The sequence below is a fragment of the Artemia franciscana genome, unplaced genomic scaffold (assembly GCF_032884065.1).
Source record: "Artemia franciscana unplaced genomic scaffold, ASM3288406v1 Scaffold_772, whole genome shotgun sequence".
Classification (NCBI taxonomy): Eukaryota; Metazoa; Arthropoda; class Branchiopoda; order Anostraca; family Artemiidae; genus Artemia; species Artemia franciscana.
The window spans coordinates 350121-367428 of record NW_027067775.1 but is presented as its reverse complement, the minus strand read 5'-3'; the positions used below and the strand labels follow the sequence as shown (position 1 = coordinate 367428).

At 34.0% G+C, this 17308-nt stretch overlaps 1 long non-coding RNA gene across 1 annotated transcript; it reads left to right on the top strand.

Annotated features, from left to right (window-relative positions):
* Positions 1-2322: 2322 nt before the first annotated feature.
* LOC136043639 (uncharacterized) lies at positions 2323-10042 on the top strand. The gene is made up of 3 exons (XR_010621675.1): positions 2323-2375; positions 6174-6334; positions 9907-10042. It is a non-coding gene; the product is annotated as an uncharacterized LOC136043639 (long non-coding RNA).
* Positions 10043-17308: the final 7266 nt, after the last annotated feature.

Sequence of the window (17308 nt, the reverse complement as noted above, 5' to 3'; positions counted from 1 at the left end):
TGAACTCATGTTTCAATAATCCGATTTGAACTTGAACACAACTCAACACTGTTTCACAATTCTTTATTTGATGAAGGGTAACGAGAAACTAAATACAAAACTGGAATGACACCCTGGTCTGGATACCCTCTTTTCCAGATGTTAGCCTACACATAAATGTGCCGACTGACGGGATTCATTAATCACTGGAGAGACTTCAATGTCACAGAAGTACTCCGAGCCCAGAAAGGACTTTACAAACCCCTGCCAAAAGGGTGACAATAAATTAATGAGGGAGAACGGCAAAAACAGGATACTTTCTTGAAATGCAATAATCGTCGAGTATCTTGAATTTGCTATTTAGTAATAATTCACAGTAGAAATACGGTAAAAAAAAAGAGAAAAAAGTAGAACAAGGACGAATAAACAAAGAATTACGTGGTTGAAATTGGGCCCCTCCAGAAATCAGAGGGGGGCCATGGTCCCCCCTGCCCCCCCCCCCAAATGGCGCCACTGGTATTACTAAATAGCAGTTCTCGCCAATGAACTGACCGTAAGAATTGACGTGGCTAAATAGTGACGGAATATCTAAAAACCGGTTTTCGACACCAAATGGTACACCAAAATTGACTATGCTGATTCCAAATATATAAAATTCAGTAAGTTTAATGCTACAAATCAAAAACTACGAATCTAAGAAAATTAGCATGATTTTTGAAAAACGGGGAAACAACCCCAAAAAATTAAGCAATTTTAATGAAATAATACCATTAATTCAACACATCAGAGAATGCTACTTACAGTGATTTTAAGCTCCCTTCTGCAAAATCTCAAGTTTGTGTATTTTTTGCAGGAAGGAAGACCGTAGATGCGTATTTTTTGTTTTTCCTCTTTGTGTAATCATGTCGAACCAATGGTCTTTGAATATCGGAAGAGGACTCTTTCAAACTGAAATGAAAACTTCTAGTGTTTTTTTAAAGTTACAAAAAGATTAGAGGGTAGATAGCTCCTCCCACACACCTTATCCCCCTAAGTAGCCCAGTTAAGATCTTAATATAGCGATTTTGTTCAATATAGTTGAAAAGCAACATAAAAATTGCTTTCAACAATAACATGGACACCCCCAAACCTCCTGTGGAGCTTTGGGCTATAGGTTTTGAAATTTTATATATAGTATTTTGAATCTTACAACAAATATTGTATTATAAATTATGTTTGAATTGTAAACAGACCTTATAGCTTATTGGTAGACCCTTCGACTGTAGATTAAGAGATCATCGCTTCAAACGTGGATGTTCCGTAATTTTAGCCAGTCATATCTGAAGAGCTTTGATATTGAATTTTAACAGAAAGTAATAAAAATTTTATTAATAGTTGATTTTTTTTTAAATGCAAAGGGGCGAAAGCCAAGCATATTCTTTTTTATATTATTAACAACAATCTTGCAGTAATACTCTTGCCAAACAAATTTTATTAGGGGTTTGTTTTGCCGATTTTGAATTTAATTAGTGCTTTGGAACATGCTTATTCACATTATTTAACGAGTGTCTTATGTAACTTTTCTGTTTATATAACTACTCTTGTTTTGTTTAAACCATTAAAATCAGCGTTTTAGAACATCAATGTTTTGTGGAAAGTCAGTTCTAAAAACTATATGTTTGACGATGACTTGACCTCCCACAGTCACTGGGGAGGGGGCTGCAAGGCATGAACTTTACAAGCTCTTAATAGATAACATTAGTTATTGGACAGTATACATGTTTTTTAGGGGGGAGGGGGTCCGTAGAGTTTGATTTACGTGAGAGGAATTTTCTGTGGAGGAATTTTTCGTCGAGGAATTGAAACTTCAACGGAAGGAAAGTTGAATCGTCTAGCATTATAAAATAAAAAAAAGAAAAGAATAAGCAGTTGAGTAAACAAAGTATTTTCCTGCTGAATGTAAGGAGCAACATTAAAACTTAAAACAAACAGAAGTTATATGTTTATGAAGGTGCCTCGTTCCTTATTACATTACTCTTTACGCTAAAGTTTTTTATTAATTTCTTGCCTCATTCCTTATTGCATCACTCTTAACGCTAAATTTTTTTTTAATTTCTGAAAAGTTTAGTATTTTAATTAAATGAATCTCTTGTTTAAGGAGTTATTCCAAATTACTGGAGGAAAAAAAAAACTTTGGAGTAAAGACCTGTAAGAATCTTGTTATTAGGTTTATAGGTTGTTTACCAGGTATTATTCTCTTCTTGGTATAGCCTTGGAAATGTTTGTTTGTACGAATTGATTCTTGCTAAATAACAAGTGCAAATCGAAAAACAGGGGGTTGTATAGAAGGACGAGAGGGTTTTGGAGGAGTTAGTTGGTGTTGGTACTTTGGCGAGTGTGGGTAGCTTTGCTTAGATGTGAGTAGAATAATTTGTTCCTTCTCAATCTCACAATGTTAATTTACTAGTTTCCATAGCGTGACATGAGTCTCGCTGATATAATTTAAATACCTTGGAACATTTTGTTCGCTCACATATTAGTTAGTAGTTAGTTTATTTTAATATCTTAAACTTCTTATTTCAGTAAGAAGACTATGCAAGATTGTACTTATATTACAAGTTATAAAACTTTTTGATTTTCTTGATTATCTTTTTAAAACGAGACTATTAAAAACCAAAAACCAAACTTCTTTTAAAAATAAAACCTTTGCTCTTTTTTAACTCTTGTGTTGTGTTAACTGTATTAGGTACTGGTTATTTTTAGCACTTCTGATATATTTATTTATCTTCTGATATATTTATTAACCGGCAGAGTTTAGATTTCTCCACGCTACTCGAACTATTGTTAATTCTCCAGCCTCTGTTTAAACCAGTTACAGACCAAGGTTTTAAGGAGGAGGTGCCCCCTCCAGTGTGTAATATTTTCGATTCGTTTTGAGTTTTAATGTTGACTGCTGATTTTCAATTCAGAATAACTGAATAGTTTATATTTTCCAAACAGGCAAAAAAAGAAATAGAGTATATTACTGTTTTTTAAATACAACGATCACGTACCAAATAAAAGTTGTTACCATATATCAGTATCATAAAACAATATGCACAGTAAAAATACACAGCGAAAATTTTTTTAGAATAAATTTGAACGATTACCCATGGTATCGTTCAAAGAATAAAAAAGAAATTACGTACGTTATTGGTTGCAAATTATATTTATTTTCTTAGAAAATAATTGTTGTTGATTTTGTGCATTAAATCAGCAAAAAAACTTGAAAAGAATTACCAGTCAAAGATCTTCTGAATAAAAGCTCAATTTTAAACTAAAAAATCGAATAGGAGAATCTTAGTCCCACCTTATTTAAAATAAGGTGGGACAATAAAAATAGTACGATTAAAAAATTAAGAAATAAATTATGTTATTGGATTTAATTTACATGTACCAGTCATTTGACAAATAAAAATCAGTATTTGAACATTAATACAGGAAACAACAATTAGAACGATAAAGCTCAAGAGCTTCTGTTTTATTTTCGTTTCTTATGAGGCACCAAAGTTTCAAAGCATTGTCCTTATATTGTTCCTAACTAGCTGCTCTAAGATATGATATTATGGTCTAAGAATAGATCTAATTGGCAGGCTCTTTTGCATTTTCTTTCTCTGTATCATTTGTAGGACAGGTCTATCATGAATAACATAATCGAGTAAATAAAAATAGTCAGGAAAAATTCAAATATTCTTATGCCTAAATGTTCTATATATTAAAATGATTTCTTCTGCTACCATGAAAAAATTATGTTTTTCAAGACTAAAATAACAAAAAGGAAGATTTTGAGCTGGTTCAGACGTTAAAAATCACAAAATTGAAAAATCTAAATTGTCATTTTTTGGATGCTTTGAATGTGTCCCTGAACATTATTCTGTCCGTCATTATCTAAATTGTAGCAAATATATCATTTAAATTAATATATCATTTAATAAATCATTTAAATTAATAGAAACTACACCTCTAAGAACCCATATCCACTTTTTCAAATATGCGCCTAGACGCAGTAGATCCTTGTTCCAATTAAATAATAAAAAGAAAAAGCTTTTCCGACTGAAAAAATGAACCAACATCAAAACTCAAAACGAACAAAACTATTCCGTATATGAAGAGGTCCCCCACTTCCTCATCTACTTGCAATCTTCATATGAAACTTTTGAACATTTTTTGGAAAAAGTTTTTATTCTAGTTAAACTGTCATTGTTTTTAAGTTGTTAAAAAATTGGGAATAACAGTCAAAATTTAGTGCAAAGAGCAAGGTATTAAAGAGGAGGGGGCAACCCCTTCATATACTTTACTTAACGCTTTCACTCAGCAGGGTCACCAGTAAAGAGAGAACTGGTTGACAGCACAGTCAGTTTTCTCCAAGTACTCCTGTCCAGGGCTAAGGATGGGGCCTCATTTGGTTTGATGTTGAGACTGAGCAGGTGTTGGTTTATTACATCAGCCTATCTAGTGGTTGCCTTCATTGAGGTTGAACCCAGCTATTTTCCAATGGACTCAAGCGGCTTGTTGCTGCAGTGAGTTTTTAGTAGTAGTAGTTGTTGTATGATGAAGTGGGTTTAAATTATTTCTTAACTCGCTATTTCAATTAATCCCTAGATCGAGGCCTTATCCGTATATCATCCAATCTAGCAACAATGGAATTTTTTTTTTAAAGATAATTGCAAATTTTGGTTTATCGGTGAATTGTGTTTTATTTTAGGATTTGAAAATGAAGCTGAACCCACCAAGTAGTAAATATAATGAACGTACTAAAGTTTCTAATATTACAAGCAATGTTGATAAAATGCATTTTCATTGCTCAATAGTGGAAAATTCAATTGTGAATGGGAATACATTTTCTGATGTAATCTGGAGTTTTGCTAAAAAAAAAACTTGGAACGCTGCTCTGTGAGATTCCTCTAGAAAGGCGATATCTTCCAATCAATCGAAACGAATATATCTACACGTTAAAAATTACAATCACTAATCAGCTAGGTAGATTAATTGTTCTGAATGGAGAGAATATTGAATATGTTTTGGATTTGAAAAAAGTTTAATGAAATTATTAAATAAAATTTATGTATAATAAATGTTGATCAAAAAGATAGAATTATTGTATACAGGACATATGGTAGTGGGATGGCTAGTTTCTTATAAAATATCGTCAATTCTCAATTGCTCTAGAGGTCCATAAGAAATATAAAAGATGAAGCTCGCTCCGTGTATAACTCTATGATTAAACCTCGACTGAAATTATTTTCCTATTATTATTATTTTGGAATTATAAACAAAAAGAGAGTTAAATAAAGTGAGATCTTTATAAGATATAGTTTCAAATAATAAGAGATATTTCAAGAAAAATCTTGATGAACAGAGGAAAAGCCTACTGGATGCAATTATGTTAGGGAAAGGACTTAAACTACATCCCTGTTAATATCCTCAGTGACAATCGAAGACCCACCTCCACTGTTTGAAAATCTTTTAAAGTTTAGTTAATATTTTATTCTGTAAATAAATGGCAGTGAATAAAGTTGTTGCTCCTCACTGGGAAATATTTGAAAAAGCCTATTACTGATGATTCAACTAAATGTGAATATACGGAAATTTAAGAAAACAATGTGAATATATCTTAACAATTAGATTATAATTTCATTTGAAAAGATTCTGAATCTTTGATTCTTACAAGTGATAGTTACCTTTATGCTAAACAGACAATTGCACGATGGGAGGGATCAAATATGTAAAACAATGAAGAAGCTATATTAACAAAAAATGGATTTAATTTGGCCACAGAGCCATATTTGGCCACTTTCATCACTGTGGTCAGCCTTGGCCATTCTATTTTTAACATCTTCACTGCTCCCACCTTCTCTACTAATAATAATAACAAGGTAAGTGAAGCTGCCCAGCTGATGCTACCCACCTGATGTTACCCAAAGATTATATTTATTTACCGTTTTCATTTCGCTCAAAAGTTTCTCCATTTATTAATTACTAATTTCATTAAACAGAATATCAAATTGAAAATAATTTATATATTAAAATATAATTTGCTATTAATGTAGCATATAATATAGCACAAAATATAACAATATTAACATTGAAATAAAACAAATATCTGAAAATATAACACGGTAAAGGTTAAATGGATTGGCAGGTACTTGATCTAATAAATTTAATTTTAATATTAGCAGTTGATCCAACTAGCGAAAAGTGTACAGCTTCATTAGAAAGTTGAATAAGAGAGAATTGTACCACCATCCACAGGGGCCAACAACCTACCAAGGACAAGTGATTACTGATATCAAAACAAAAGCTGAAGTAGGAGCAAGTCATCTCCACCAGACAATAGGTAAGAAAGATCCATTTGAAGAAACCAGCCTACGCTCAACAACTTTCATTAAAGCAAGAGAATTTTCTATAGAACAATAATAATCAAATTACAATAAACCCTTCTCAAAAGCAGGATTTGAATTTGTCCTAAAAAACAACCAGAAACTCCACCAGGCTGTGACCTGGTGGAGTGACTGATAAATGGAAGGTTATTTTGCTATTTCCTTCAGACAATCTTCTTTTCTCCAATGCCTATACAGTAGGATTAATTCACGGTAGTGATATTCTTCGTCATTTTCTTTGCTAAATCTCACATATCTAATGACTTTTTATTTGTTTCTCAGCCTTAAACTTGTTTTACCAGATGTAATATCGCTAATATTAAGCTTTCTTAGTCTTATAATGTTGGGTTGATCTATTGACCGTGTATAGTCTTCACTATTGGATTGGTTAGAATCTTCAGACTCTGATTTGTGACAGTCTTTGGGCTGTCACCTGCAAATGCAGACTGTGAAAGCAATTCTTGTATGTCTGGTCGTTTTTCATATTCGTCAAAAATACATTTGAAGTAAAGTTGATCTGAATCTTTTAAAAGCTTTTTTATGCTATCCATGTCTTTAAGTAGGAAACAGTGGTCTTCTTTTTTTGCTGTGTTTAAAAATATGAAGGATCGACTGGCTTCCCTCATAGGAAATTCAAATAAGTACCATGTTGCTTCCTGGACACTCAGCTCTGAATGGCTTAGCAAGACGTTTCCTAGTTTTCGAATAGATTCTTTGATACCTACATTACCTTCTCTAGCTTCTTTCTCTGCTTGAGACAGAAGTATGCTTAAGCCCCTTTTGCTTTTACTGTTTTACTGTCACGGTGATGTATACTGCGCAAGCATCCACGAATTGAAGATCGTGATTTGATTCCATTACTTTTAGCAATGTAGTATTGTAACTGTTTACTCTTATTTCTGCAGGAGATCGTTTACAGAATATCTTCTCTGTTTTCTTCGTATAGCTTTGATGTAAGTTTCTTCGTCAGTGTTTAAAATAGCTAGAGAAAGACCTCAAAAGTTAGATCAGACCCAAGTTTCAAATTGTTTAGTAATTTCCGAATTATTTCCCTAGTTTCAGGTATTCTAGCTTCTGTTCGAATGTTTCTTCGTCTTCTTCGAATGGTTTTAAAATCGGTGTTCGATTCTTTGGAGTTATAGGGAAGTGAAAACTACATCCACTCGTCGTTCCTTTTTTTAAACACGACTTAGTATGTTTGTGTATCTGCAAATAGGTGAGATCATCTGGACTGTTCGAGCTGGAAATATCACAGGATGTGTATTGTTCTATGTAATTTGCTACCTCTTGTTGATTTTCACTACTTAGTTTCGGTGCATCTTTGACCCATATGAATATGTGGAGATCCTCTCTGTTGAAATTCTACTCGAAAAAAATGGTCTGTGCATCCTAGTATATCTTTGTTGTGTAAAAGATTTGACACGTAAGCGTTCACGATATGGTGGAACTGTCTGGCACAGTTAACAGGGTTCCTGCGTACTAATCTGCACTTTTCTTCCCAAGTTAGAGCTTCAACGTCTTCGTCGGCATAAGTTTTTGTATCTACTGTTAGACCCAGAATTTTGAATAGGAAAATCTACCTTGTTTCAGCGCAAGATACAGAATGAAACCAAATGGGGATGCCTAGCATTCGTATCATAGCAAACAAATCTTTCTTGGCTGCTTGTCAATTTGCAGGCGTTGTTCTGACGTTTTTGAAAGTTTTGTAACCTTCGTCTAAGTTCACAAGTTTCTGGACAAAGGTGTCATTGTGAGAATATCCAGCCTTTAAATGTTTGTTGCTAATGCATTTTCGAAGCACAATCTGGCTCTTTTTGTTGAATTTCTTTTATCATTATTTTTTGCTTGTACTAGTTCCGTGTGTTGTCTAAAGTGAGAATGTATGTCGAGTATTTCCTATTTTACGAAATCCGCTTGGGCTACTCGTATTTTTGATGATTTAAATTTTGGTTGTCCGCCATATAAGGTAGGGAAAAAACTTATCTCGCAGTCTTTGTCATAGAAAAGACCTTGAGCTTTACTTTGTGATCCTGGTGCTACGTATATTTTATCGATGAGATCTCTGACGTCAGGGAATAAGAATGTATCAAAATTTCACACCATTTCTGGAGTTTTCGACTTCTTCCCACGAAGAAGCATTTGGGTCGGACGGAACTTCTTCAGTATTTTGGGGGCTATTTAAAGTTTGTGGTGTTTGAGATCTTTCGTTTGTGTTCTCTTTAGTTTGGTGAACCGGTAAACGTAGAGATTCGCTCGGTGATGTTGACCTTGAAGAGCTTTAACCAGTCTCTTCCTTTGATACCTGTTGGTTATCAGATAGTTCAGATTCGAACTCGTTTACTGATATTGATATATTCCGTTCTTTGTAGAGATCACTTGTTGAGCACAGATGATTTAATGCCTGTAAAAGCTTTTGTGGTCTGACATTTCCGTGTCGATAGTCGTGATTATATGCTAAATTTTGTTTGAGTGAAACGAATACTGTTTGACAATTAGCAGTTATCCTCAGAAGAACTGAGGTGGTACCTTTGATGTTTTGCAGGAACATTTATAATATTTCCTCTCAATGCCTGTTGTCTCCCTCCAGGGAGGGATCTAATTTGCATAAATTGGGTGTTTCAGGCAATAAATCTTTTTTCTATTGAATTAAGAGTTGATATGACAGGATATTGTCTCCCAATGTATTATTTCTCCCAATGACATTATGTCTAGAGAAGTTTCCTCTTTAGAATATAATATTTTCGAATTTGAATTTGATATTTTCGAATTTGATATTATGATAATAGCTTCGTTGTGTTGACACGATAACAGAGTTTTGTACAAGACTTGCAGACAAAACTTAGGCAAGACTCTTTGACCGTGAGGAATTTTTTAATTTGTTCATCCCTTTGCAAAGTTTTGTTTGCTCGCTTTTGTAGTTTATCAATAATCTTTTCAGATCGGCGGAGGTTCTCGTTACTACGCTTAGCTGCCATCCGATTTGTATCTGCTTGTCTTTTCTTTTGTCAAAATTTTGTTTCTTGACGTTTTCGTTCCTTTTCTATCCTGTCTATTTCTTTTTGACAAAATTCTACATCTTGACGTTTTCATTCCTTTTGTATCCTGTCTGTTTTTTTTTCTTTTGACGAAATTCTACATCTTGCCGTTTTTCTCTTTTTCAGCTCTCTCTGCTCGTCTTTTCTGTCATGTCTGTTTCTTTTTCTTTTCTTGACGTTTTCGTTCCTTTTCTATCATGTCTGTTTCTTTTTCTTTTCTTGACGTTTTCGTTCCCTTTTCTATCCTGTCTGTTTCTTTTTCCTTTTGACGAAATTATACATTTTGACGTTTTCGTTCCTTTTCAATCCTGTTTGTTTCCTTCTACATCTTGGCATTTTTTCTCTTTTCAGCTCTATCTGCTAGTCTTTTCTTTTGTCTGATTTCTGTTTCTTGACGTGTTTTCTCTTTTTCAGCTCTATCTGATTAATTTTTTTTTGTTTCTGTTTATTAGAAAAAAATATTTAATTAGATAGTTAATTAGTTGTTATTGCAGCATAACTTCCTCAACTGATGATGAAGATTATGATGGTGATGAAGATGACGTCACAACTGGTGATGAAGATGAAGGCTTTTAGTTTCAGTTTTAGTTTGAATTGTATATACGAATAAAAATTTCTGTTTGTAGATAAGACCTCTAATATTTTAATATCCAAACGTTGGATTTTTTTAATTTCATTAAACTCATTTATTTTATAAACTTAAACATCATTATCTCATTAATTTCAAATATTATCTCAGTATTTTAGATCCCATTAATTTCAAGGCTCCTTCTATTTATGCAACAGCTATATATTTCTTCATGAATTTTCTCACCAAAATTCATATATTATGTAACAACCGAAAGAAAACACTCCAGTATGACGTAGGTGCACTGTACCGTTACATGTACGCTATAATATTGCATAAGACCCAGGAGTGCTTAATAACATCTTTTGGGAATTGCCATTAAACTTAGATTTTGTTTGATCTTCTCTATTCTGCACAAGGAGTTTTAGTTTGAAACCCTTTTAAGTATATCTTGATCTAATTAGATTGCGAAAAAAATATTAGGACAAAAATGTCTTAAAACATGACAGACTCTGGCTGTAATTTGAAAGAAATATAAGGAACCAACCGCAAACAAAGTGAGCAAATAATTTTAATATGATCATGGCAAAATGTCCTGCCCGAACAAGCCCCAAAAAATTGTATCGAAATAATCCACTTTTGAGACTACGCTTTATAGTGAGTGTGTCCGAAAGCTTGTTCCCTCCAAATTTACACCTTTCAACAGAGTTGCCACCTCTCCATACCCTTGCAACAGCTATAACCCTATACAAATAAAGCCACTTCCCCATGCCCTATCTCCCTAATCAGGGATAAGATTTTTTAATTTGTCACTAAACATTATATTTTCCTTATGTTTATCTCTTTAGAAACCTATTTTGAAGCAAGATTATAATCTAAAAATTACCTTAAGCTACGTGGCAGCTAAGTATTTTGAACTTTTATGGCTATTTAAGACAAGACTTTTCACTGAAAACTTTCTTTTTTTCTTGTCACCTAGTTTCAATGAACGCGGTTTTCAGCTAATTCTTAGTGCATTGACATCGTAATACAACAACAGAAAATTCACGAGTAACAGAAAACGCAATGATATCTCTTTAATAAGCAAAATAATTTTAGTGAGCAAAACAGAATCATGACCAAAATATCACAACTAGAAACACACAGGCTTAATTACTTCTTTGGATAGAGTTGTAAAATGCAAAAAAAAAAAACAATTGAAGCTTTAAATTCTGTATCACAAAGGAAAAAAAAACTTCAAGAGAATCAACGTAATGATTGAAAAGCTCTCAATACTTTTGGTACATTTTCTTAATACCTCAAGCAAGAAAAATTAAAAATAGTTTATGAGAAATGAAATATAATGTACAGCTTTCGACAAAAAAAAATACTGCAACAACTAAAAAGCTAATTGCAATATAGGAATTCAGTGTCATCACCTTAGGAAAAATATGCATATCATAATCTGATTATTTTGTAATATAGCATTTTGGTTTTTAGATGCAGCTTATCAATCGGTTTCTTTTACCAATCAGGTTCCAGTCCGAAGACTCCTAGTTTTCACAGAATCTGAAGAATTCCGACATTTGTTTTTCTTTTTAAAGAAACCGATGGTTTATTATTCAATTCCTATTCGTACCTTGAGGTGCAAACTGAAAAAATTCCTATCAAAAAATAATTTCGTATCTTATTTTCAACATTATTTGCTAGAATAATCAGGAAATCGTAGAATATTAAGCTTTTTCGTTGGATTTTCAACTTTTTTTGAGAAAGTGCTTAGGGGTTATGAAGTCTATCTCCATCTGTTTCAGACACAATATCGTATTTGGCGTCTTACTTTTTGTAAATAATTAAATAAAAAAAACTATTTTTTTTAACTGAAAGTAAGGAGCGACATTGAAACTTGAAACGAACAGAAGTTACTCCGTATATGAAATGAGTTGTCCCCTCCGCAATCCCTCGCTCTTTACGCTAAAGTTTTTAATTGTTTTAAATAGTAGAATTCTGGTAAAGAGTCAAACTTTAGCGTAAAGACCGAGGGATTGCGGAGGGGACAACTCATTTCATATACGGAGTAATTTTTATTCGTTTTAAATTTCAATGTCGCTACTTACTTTCAGTAAAAAAAAACTAGTTTTTTTTATTTAATTTCTGAACGTTTTTAATTTAATACATGTTTGATTGTGGCTCGAACGTTTTGTTAGTAAAAAATATACGTAACTTAAGAATTAACTTAAGTAACAAACTTTTATATTCTTATATTTTTATTATGTATATGAGGGAGTTTGTCCCCTCGTCAACACCTCGCTCTTTAAACTAAATCTTAACTTTTGTCCCAATTCTTTAAGAGTGAACCCTGAATCAGAAAGGCCATTGAATAAATAGTTGAAATTACTAAAAATACTTTAGCATAAAGAGCGAGATATTTATCTCCTCCTAAATACCTCGCTCTTTATGCTAAAGTATTTTAGAACCCCTCATATGCGTAATAATATTTGTTTGTTTTTAGTTTTAATGTTACTCTTTACTTTCAATTGAAAATTTTTTTCATGTTTATTTTTTCATTGTTTTTTTTATAGTAATGCTAGAAAATCCTGCGCCCTTTTCATTGAATTACTCTTCCCCCATGACATATTTCTCCAAGGAAAGATCCTTCCACATAGCTCCCTCACCTCAACCCCACTCCCAAACCAAAAAAATCCCCCTGAAAACGTATGTACACTTCCCAATAACCATTACTGTACGTAAACAATGGTCAAAGTTTTTAACTTGTAGCCCCTCCCCCAGGGACTGTGGGGGAGTAAGTCATCCCCAAAGACATAGCTTTATGGTTTTCAACTATGCGGAACAAAATGGCTATCTCAAAATTTTGATCCGTTGACTTTGGGAAAAAAATGAGCGTGGGAGGGGGCCTAAGTGCGCTCCAATTTTTCTGGTCACTTAAAAAGGGCACCAGAACTTTTCATTTCCGTTAGAATGAGCCCTCTTGCGACATTCTAGGACCACATGGTCGATACGATGGCCCCTGGAAAAAAAAACAAAACAAAAAAGAAACAAATAAACACGCACCCATGATCTGTCTTCTGGCAAAAAATACGAAATTCTATATTTTTGTGGATAGGAGCTTGAAATTTTTGCTATAAGGTTCCCTAATACTCTGAATGCGATGGTGTGATTTTCGTTTAAGATTCTTTGACTTTTATGGGGTGTTTCCCCTATTTTCAAAAATAAAACAAATCTTCTCAGGCTCGTAACTTTTGAAGACAAACATTAAATTTGATGAAACTTATATATTTAAAATCAACATAAAAATTTGATTCTTTTGATGTATCTTTTAGCATCAAAATTCCGTTTTTTAGAGTTTCGGTTACTACTGAGCCGGGTCGCTCCTTACTACAGTTCGTTACCACGAACTGTTTGAAATGTCTTTATTCAATAGTTGTAACTAGTAATCTGCCGTAATAAATAGTTCTTTTTGACTCACTTTAATTAGCTTTTTCTTGTTTTTTAGTGAATCGTAGGGTATAGTTAAACTTTTCCTTAAATCCGTTTGCTTTCTTTCCACGAAAGCTTTGTAAAAGAATGAACTTGAAAAAAAAATTCTAAAAAAAAACTTTATTCTTTTGAGTAGAAAAAGGGATGAGTCTGATTGATGAGGACATCAATTTACAACAGGAAAGTGGATATGTAAATACAGGCCAGCACCCCCCCCCCCTTATAAAATTCAGGACCAAATATCTCATTCATACCCCTTTAGAAAATTTCCAATGTAAAAGTCTTTGAAGCATCTATAAGATTTAAAGTTAAATCCAAGATACATGCTTTTTCGCACAAGTCGAGTTATTTGTTATTTCAGCAAGCAAAAATGTTACAGCAAGCAGAAAAGTAACTTTTTGAATCAGCCAATCAAAATCCAATCTCTATTACTGGTTTATTTGAACTCGACGACCCAAAAGGGAAAATCCTTGTTGTAAAAATAACTCTCGGGAGTGAAGACTAGACAATGTATCATGATTGGGAAATACCAGCGGTATTGTGACATTAACAGTCGAGGTCACCTGCCCAGTTCTTGTTTTAAAAATCCAGTTATAGTTTAATATTAGCGTGACGCAGGCAGCCAGAGCGAGCAGTGAAGTTCTGGCGTTAATGTGTACCATTCCATGCTAGATATTATTGAAGTTGTTTTATCCAAAGTTTTATGTGAGTACGAAAATAAAATTGTTGTCTATTAATAATTTTTTGTCTATGAACCAAGGTATCAGGTACAGTTCCTCTAGTCTTTTGGAACGTTTCCAAAGGAATCCACACAATTAAGGAGACCTGAGCATCACTGAGATGATTCTGTCTCCCTGGTTACAGGGGATTATTTACAGAGCCTTCTCATTCTGTTAGCAACTTAGTTCCCATATCTAGATTTGAATATTCCATATCTCATATCGATATTAAGCTACCAAGACGTAGAGAAGTCCAAAGTACCTCGTAACAATAAAACTCCCAACAATCCTCCTTTAAATTAAACACCTCTTAACTTCACCTTATCCACCAAACCCCCCCCCCCGTAACAAAAGACAAAATTAATTTAAAAAACCTTTAAACCAGATTAAAAAAAACTTTGTTTCTAGAATTTCGACAAACTTAAAGAGTTTGTCGTATTCTATAATGTGTTCTACAATGCAATGAATGGAGGGTGACCTGACCAACATGTTTCATATTCTACTATTTACTTCCAGAATTGAAGTGATTGTGTGACATATAGGCCTACTCCCTGTCTATATAGCCCTACTCCCTGTCTATGTACCCCATCCTTCGTGCCTGAGTAAACAAATTCTATGTCACCTAATTTCATGCTTCCTACTCCTAGGATATGAGTTTTTGAAATTCCTAATAAATACAGTTCAAACTGTCTGAATTCGTCAGTCAAAATGTCAATGTGTTAGTCATTTTTTAACGTCGTAACATTCCAGTTTCCAATTTTCATGTTCTTTAAATCTTTGAAATCATTTTGGCCTCAGGAAAAGCAATGATCCCCGGATACCAATGCAGGATGGGGACCAAATTATCTTCTCAAGTCTACACCGAAGCGCTTAAGCCGGCCTAGAACCGGACAGCAAGAAGTCACGGGGACCTCCAGTAAGTTAGAGGCTTTTTGCAATCCTGGGCCCATCTCGGTCACAACATTGGTTTCAGCACTTGGCGATGCTCTTCAATCAACAAGAGTCAAAATCCTGCACAGACAGTCCCAAGCCTATTACCTCCAACTCATTATATATTCATGCCTACAAATATTATGCTACTACGGGGAGGCAACCCATAGTAGATAGATTAGCTAGGAACCGATGATTATGTTGCTTCCCCTCAAGTCATCCATATTCAATTCTTAACTGGTTCCTTAGTGACAGAAGGGATACAGCTGTTGAATTCCTGGTAAAAAATTAAGAAAGCCTTTGTGAAGAGTAAGAAAAGTTTTGGAAAAATTGACAGTTTTAAAGAATAATTCAAATTTCTCAGCATCAGGTAGGAAAAAACTGGAGGTGATTCTTCGTTTTAGTAATGCATAAATGTTGCTCTGGTATAAGAAGACACAAGGGGTGTTTATACTGCTCTCCTTCGCTTTGACTTATCTTTTTTGCTTTGTTGCAGATCTCAAATGTTCTGGAAAATAAAACTACACCTGATTGCCGGGCAATTTGCGAGACAAAGAAGAAACAAGAAAGTAAGCAATTTTCTTACTGTTTTGTTAATAAAAAAAAGTATTTGCTCTGGTAGTTGTGTTATATACAACGCCTGAAACTTATGGGTGCTCTTTGGGAGCGAATATATCCTTAAAGACCTTCTTCCCTTGAACCTCATTCTTTCAACAGAGAGACTTAATCAACTAATCTGTAGTCCATATTCGTGAAGCTACAAGTCTCTTAATTAATGTAAGCGTACGATGCATTTTACCAATCAAACAGTTCGTGGTAAAGAACTTGGTAGTAAGGACCGACCCGGCTCAATAGTAACCGAAACTCTAAAAAATGGAATTTTGATACCAATAGCTGCATCAAAAGAATCGCATTTTAATGTTGGTTTTCAATATATAAGTTTCATCAAGTTTAGTCTTACCCATCAAAAGTTACGAGCCTGAAAGAATTTGTGTTATTTTAGAAAACAGGGGAAAACACCCCTAAAGGTCATAAAATCTTAACGAAAATTACACCATCAAATTCAGCGTATCACAGAAGCCTACTGTAGAAGTTTCAAGCTTCTATCTATAAAAATGTGGAATTTTATATTTTTTGCCACAAGGCAGATCACGGATGCGTGTTTATTTGTTTGTTTTTTTTTCCCAGGGGTGATCGTATCGACCCAGTTGTCCTAGAATGTTGTGAGAGGGCTCCTTCTAACGGAAATTGAAAGTTCTAGTGCCCTTTTTAAGTGACCAAAAAAATTGAAGGGCACCTGTTACAGGGTGGTTTTTGTGAAACTAAAGGGTTTGGTGGGAACTTTAACTAGGGGGGTTTTTGCCTTGAGGTGCTTGGGACTTTTCTAAGTCTTAATAGCTTAATGCGGATACGAGATATGGGAGCTAAATTACTAACAGAATAAAAAGGCTTTGTATATAATCCCCAGTAACCTGGGAGACAGAACCATTTCAGTGATATTCGAGGTCTCCTGAGACAATATAGATTCCCTTGGGACCGTACCTGAAGACTAGAGGAACTGTACCTGATGCCCTAGTACATAGACAGAAGATGATTAAATACAATAAGGTTTATTGACTTACAACATACAACTTTGGACAAAATAGCTTTAATAACTTATAGCATGAAAAGGTGCACATGAACACTCGAACTTGACTAATCAAAAACTCCTATGAAACTGACTATCAAATCCTTGCGTTGAGCTGATATATCCAACGCGATTTCTAAACCAGAACTCCGCGGACAGGCTTGGTGACCTGTGCCGTTGACCTCCGCTAAAAATGTCGCAATACTACTGGTATTCCCAATCATGTGACTAGTCCCCGCACCCAGAAGTTATTTTCGTAACAAGGATATCCCTTCTGGTTCTGAATCCAAAAAACCTACAGTTCAAAGAAACCAGTTGGTTGGTTCCATAACATTTTAACTTGTGTCTAAAGTCACGTAGTCCAAAGTATTGAATAACTGCTAAATTCTAAATGAATTTATTTAAATCTTTTTCTAATTGAAATATACTAAAGGGGTATGACTGAGAAATTTAGTCCTGAACTTAAGAGTTTCTAGAAGAGTATGGATGAGAGATTTGGTCCTGTATTTGAGAATTTCTAAGGGGGTGTGAATGAGTGATTTGGTCCTGAATTTTATAGAGGGGGTGGGAGGTCTATA